A 5,602-nucleotide genomic window follows, 5' to 3' on the forward strand; every position below is an offset into this window, starting at 1 on the left:
GGGAGCGCTGATGTGGGCAGCGGCTCGGACCCCGGGCGCCTGCACCGAGGGAGGCGGCTTTGGCCCTGTCCCATGGCCGCCTCACAATTGCACAGGACGCTCTGCAGGTGCAGGCGAGCCAAGGGGAGTGGGGACGTGGCCCTGAGCTGTGGTCACAGCCATTGACAGTGTGCAGCAGATGGCAGACGCCAGGGACGCAGGAGGGGCCTCGGACACAGCCCCAGCCCTGCTTGCTCCCGGCCCTGGCTCCCAAATGACCGGGCTACTTGTCTGTCTCAGGAAACGGGCATTAGAGAAAGAAAAGGGAACTTTTCACATTGAATGTTGACTTGTATGTGTGCACAGGCACAGCCTGTGTGTTCATGGAATTTTATTTTTGTAAAGTTCTTTGCCACTAACTCAGCTCCCTGTCGGCCCGGGGTCCACAGTCGCCCTGGGCTGCTCCCTTCAGGGCTTCGGGTGGGGTCTGGTGTCCTGGAGCGGTGCCGCTGGGGGTGGGAGGAGCAGTCATGCTACACAGTTCACATTTACACCCAAGGGTGCAGACTGGGGAGGTGGCCGGGCGCTCGGCCCTGTGTCCTGTCTGCGTCCCCACGGCCGGCGGGAAAGCTGTGCCGCCACCTCCGACCGGCACATTCTCTGGGGGCAGCTGTGCGGACAGCGAGTCTTTCCTGCTGAGAGCTTTGGTGACACCTGGAGGTCTGGGACCAACAGCGGTCCCTGGCAGGCATCACCCAGCACAGCCCACACTGCTTTTGGGAAGCAGTTGCCACCAGCTGCACTCGACACTACAGTGCATTTGCGAAACTGTTTGCATCCAAGACAATAAAAAATCTTATTTTTTGGAAAAGTCTGTGCTGTGTGGCCTTTGTGCTGCCGGTGGAGCTGTGTGGGAGATGGGAGAGGGCGGCGTCAGCCCGAGCCATCTGGAGGTGTCTGGAGGGACAGGGTCCCGAGAGCCTCACCCCAGGGCCGTGGCTCTGCCCTGAACCCGTGTGTCCAAGTGCTCGGTGACCCCGTCTCCTGGCTGGTGTGGACCCAGTGCTTAGAGACACACTGAGTTCCCAGCCCAGCAGGGCTGTCCCTTCGTCCAGATACCGAGAAGGTCTCAGTCATCCCTGTTTCTAAAAAGCTTTCCTGTCCTCCAACACCGTCCTCCTGTCCCCCCGCGTCTTCCCACCTGGCTCCTGGGGCCCGGACAGGGTGGCCGCTGTGAGGAGCCCACCCTGGGCGAGCTGTGGGCCAGGCCCTGGGAAGGCCGCTCCCGGGGAAGCCGTTGTGACAGATCCGGGCCTCGGAAGCGGCCTGCAGGGTGGCAGGAAGGACGTCTCTGCTCCTGTCACATGAGTGAAGCCGGCGGGAAGGGGCCGGTGCCGGGCAGACCCTGGCCTCAGTGTCTGACGCTCAGGTTCTTCTTACGGAGTAGAAGCCAAGTTGTTTCTGAGGTAACAAGCTCCCTGGGTCAGAAGACAAAAAGGCCTTGTTTTTGGTTCTAGGGATTGAACTTGGGCCCTTTTGTGTTTTTGTGAGTCAGGGGGTCACTGTGTAGCCCAGACTGGCCTCAGACTTGCGGTGATCCTCCTACCTCAGCTTCCCAATTACTGGGTGTACAGGTAGTTTAAAAGTCCTTTTTTATCTTACAAGTGGCCACCATTCTACTGTCCAGCCGAATCTGGGGAACTGTCCGTAATGTCCTACCCCTCCTGCCTTCGTCCCCCCTCAGCACCAAGTCCTATCCAGTTTATCTTCTCAGTTTGTTCCCTCTGCTGTCACCCATGTCCAAGTCGCACCATTCCCATCCCTTCTGTCCCTGCCTCAGCCTCACAGTGAGGATTTGGGGAATCGAGTCCAGGTCGCTCCCTGCATGGTCCTTTCCCCAGTTCTGTCTGTCGGGACCCTGCCAGCCTTTCCAGCCTCCTCTTTTTTCAGACCGGATCTCACTCCATAGTTCAGGGCATCCCTGGCTACCCTGGAACTCAGGTGATCCTCCTGCTTCAGCCTCCCAAGTTCTGGGATTACAGGTATGTGCCACCACCCTTGGCTCTTCAGCCTCATTTTTGCTTTTTTGGCTCTTTGCTCTGTGTGTGGTTTCGTTTCGTTTTACCCTAAGGTTTTCTTTCTTTCTTTCTTTCTTTGGTGACCGGGATCAAACTCAGAACCTTGTGCTTGCGAGGCAGGCAGTGGAGCCACTGAGCTGCATCCCCGGCCCCTACTGTTTGCTCTAGGCCCATTCATTGCCTCTGCTGAGCCCTGTCCTGTCTTGCTTCTCCCTTCTGCTCACCCCTTAAATCGGGAACCAGCCCTGGTCCCCCAGCCCTGGCAGCTCACTGAGCAGCCTGTGTCCTCTCAGGGTGCCCTCGTGTTTGGGAGTTCGATTCCTCTCCCCACCACCTCTGGCCCACAGGACAGGAGTCCGGGTCCATTGGCTGCTGGGCCTGGCACAGCATTCACACCAAGCACTGTGGACGGGGCCTCAGCCTGGACCACCCACCACCCCATCCTCAGGGTGCAGGGTGGGAGCCAGCACGTTCTGTAGATGCTGGCTAAGGGACTCCTGCAGTCACGCAGGAAACATTTAGACTTTGACCTGAGTCATTTAGGTCATGGATATAATCTCTACACGCCCTGGGCATGGTGACACATGCCTGTAATCCCGGCCCTGGAAAGCTGAGGCAGGAGGATCTCAAGTTTGAATCCAGCCTGGGCAATTTAGCATCTTAGTGAGACCCTGTCTGAAAATGTAAAAGGGCTGAGGGTATAGCTCTGGGAAGGCCTTGGAGCATATACACAGTAATGCGTCATGCACACAATGCACCTGCACACATACGAAAGATAAATTTCCAAATGGCATTAAAAAGCATCTCATTGTGATGTGGATTTAGATCCAGAGACCACAGTTTTGCTTCTTTTGGTTGCTCTCTTGTGGGTCTGGGTTTGAATTTCAATTTGTAAAGGATGGGATGCTCACTTGTCCTCGCCTTTACCTCTCCCCAAGTTAATAAACAGGCTTTTTCTCTTTTAGTTCAGCCTCTGTAGAACACATGCAGTCACATCCATCACCCCTCAGCCCTGACTCAGAGAAAATTGTTTTTTGTTTTTGTTGTGTTTTGTGTTGGTTTTCTGAGACAGGGTCCCACTCTAGTCCAGGCTGGCCTTGAACTCACTGTGTAGCCCAGGCTGGCCTCATATATGATCCTTCTGCCTCAGCCCCCCAAGTGCTGGGAATACAGGCATAGGCATCACTCCCAGATTTTCGTCCCTTTTATTGTCTGGACCCATTTACATGTGGCACAGGAATCGTTTTTCCTTAAAACGGTCTCATTACATTGTCCAGGCTGGCCTTGGACTCATTATGTAGCCCAAGCTGGCCGCCTACTTACAGAGATCCTCCTGCATCAGCCTCCTGAGTACTGGGATTACAGGCGTGTACCACCACACCCAGTGACAATTGGGTTTTTCTGGGCACCTCACCTGCATCTCCATTATTTCAGAGCAAAGCTCAGCACGTGTGGGTTTCACCTGCTCACACTGTGTCAGGGCTGCATTGCTGCTTGCAGCTTGGGTCACTGTGGAGCTCCCAGAAGCCCGGGGGCAACTACAGACTGGAAGGCGGGGAGCAGAGCGGGCCTGGGCAGAGTGACTGATCAGATTTTCTGTTTAGCTGAATCATTAGCTAGAAAACCCGGTTGTTTAGAAGGGGAAAGCAGTGTGAGATAAGAGTCCTTTCCTGCCTAATCTCTCATCTCGCTGACTGACTCAAGCTCCGGAGGAGGCCGGCGGGGCCCTTCCGTTACATCCCTTAGAGGGGTGGGCCGAGCCGTCCTCCAGCCGACTCCAGCCTGTTCTGGCCGAGTCCCCAAGGCCACCCAGGATGGGCCCCGGAGCCAGGTGGCAGGAAACAGCCTGAGGGACAAGCACAGTGGGCCAGGGAAGGAGGGACCTCGGCCACAAAAGCCTAAGGGAAGAGAGTGCAGAGAAGACTCACCGAGTCTCACACCTCCGAGGCTCCGGTTTTCCTAGAATCCCTGCCCTCCGTGGCCACGGGATTTCCCTCCAGTCATTTCTTCTGCCTCTGCTCTTTTCTCCAGTTCCACTGACTCAGTTTCCTCTTCAGATCTCCCCTCTACCAACCTGGCTGTGACCGCCGCAGTCCGCTGCTCTGCACCCGCTGCCCCTTTGCGGCTCCTCCCGACCTCCTGAACACGCCTGGGCTGAGCTGTCCCGACCCGCACAGTGTCCCGCTCGCTCCAGGTCACAGCCAGGTCCAGGACACTCGTGGTGGGCAGGGCCTGCTCCGTGCATTTCGTTACTTTTTCTTTCTTTCTTTTTCTTTTTTTGGTTTTTTTGAGACAGGGTCTCACTCTGTAGTTGAGACTGACCTGGAACTCACTATGTAGCCCAGGCTGGTCTCGAACTCACAGTGATCCTCCTGCCTCAGCCTCCCGAGTGCTGGGATTACAGGTGGGTGCCACCACGCCCAGTGCTCTGTGCATTTACAATAAGCCCGAGCCCTCCCTGCGCAGTGCCCGTCCCCTCTCCCATCCCTGCCGCCATCCTGGCCCTCCCTGAGTCGCCCCAGCAAAGCCGTCGTCTGAGGGCTCGGGTGGTGTTGCTGAGTCTTCTCCCCCTACAGCCGGCCCTTCCCTTCTTGGCCCTCAGACCCCAGCTGTAAACTTTCTCTAAGGCCGACTGTGGTCCCATCTCATCCCTGCACTAGGGCCATCAGAGGTCACACTGGCCCAGCTCTGACCCAGAAAGCCCATGAAGCAGCCTCAGCTTTCTGGCTCCTGTCCTTTCCTCCTCTCTCTTCCCCCTTCCCTCGTTCTTTCTTCCTTTCTAGGGTCTTCACGTGGAGCTGCATCCCCAGGCCTTTATTTATTTTGAGACAGAGTCTAAGTTTCCCAGGCTGGTCTCAGGCTTGCAATCTTCCTGTCTCAGCCTCCCAAGTAGCTGAGACTGCATGTGTGCACTGCCATGCCCAGCTCACCCATATCTTTTCAGGAAAACTCAATGTGGCCATAGGCGGCCTTTGCAGAGGTGGCTGAGTAGTCTAGAGTGTGCGATGCTGGGATTAAGGTGTGTGATTACAAATCAGCCCAGTGACTGGCGTGGCACCGGCCTCGCCCGGTAGCCTGGACACGGTGTAAGGGGCAGACACGGCTCATCTTCTTCCTTGTTGCTTTGCTACCTTCTGCCCACCATGAACTGTTGCCCTCTGCCACAGCCCACCTTGGAACCAGCCCATTGCGGACTGAACCGTACCAACTGTGAGGTAAGGAACCCTTTCCTCCTTTAACTGTGGGTGTCAGATATTTTGTCTCGGCGACAGAACCGTACCTAGGACACCGTCCCGCTCCTCCCGCACATGGAGGGCTCCTGCTCCTCCGGACAAAGGCCCTGGCCCCGGCCCTGGTCCCCCTGCCCGATTTCAGAGCCCGGGTCCCCTCTGTCAACCCTGCCCCCACCACCCCCCGGCCCGGCCCACTTTGTCCCTTGAGTCCCCCAGTGTCCCGTTTCCCACACCCGGGTCGCATGCGACTCTCCGCTTAGTAATGTGGCAGCCGCTTCATCATTGCCCAGCCCAGGACAAGGACGCCTCTTG

The sequence above is a fragment of the Fukomys damarensis genome, unplaced genomic scaffold, assembly GCF_012274545.1.
Source record: "Fukomys damarensis isolate Sample0158 unplaced genomic scaffold, DMR_v1.0_HiC HiC_scaffold_12, whole genome shotgun sequence".
Classification (NCBI taxonomy): domain Eukaryota; kingdom Metazoa; phylum Chordata; class Mammalia; order Rodentia; family Bathyergidae; genus Fukomys; species Fukomys damarensis.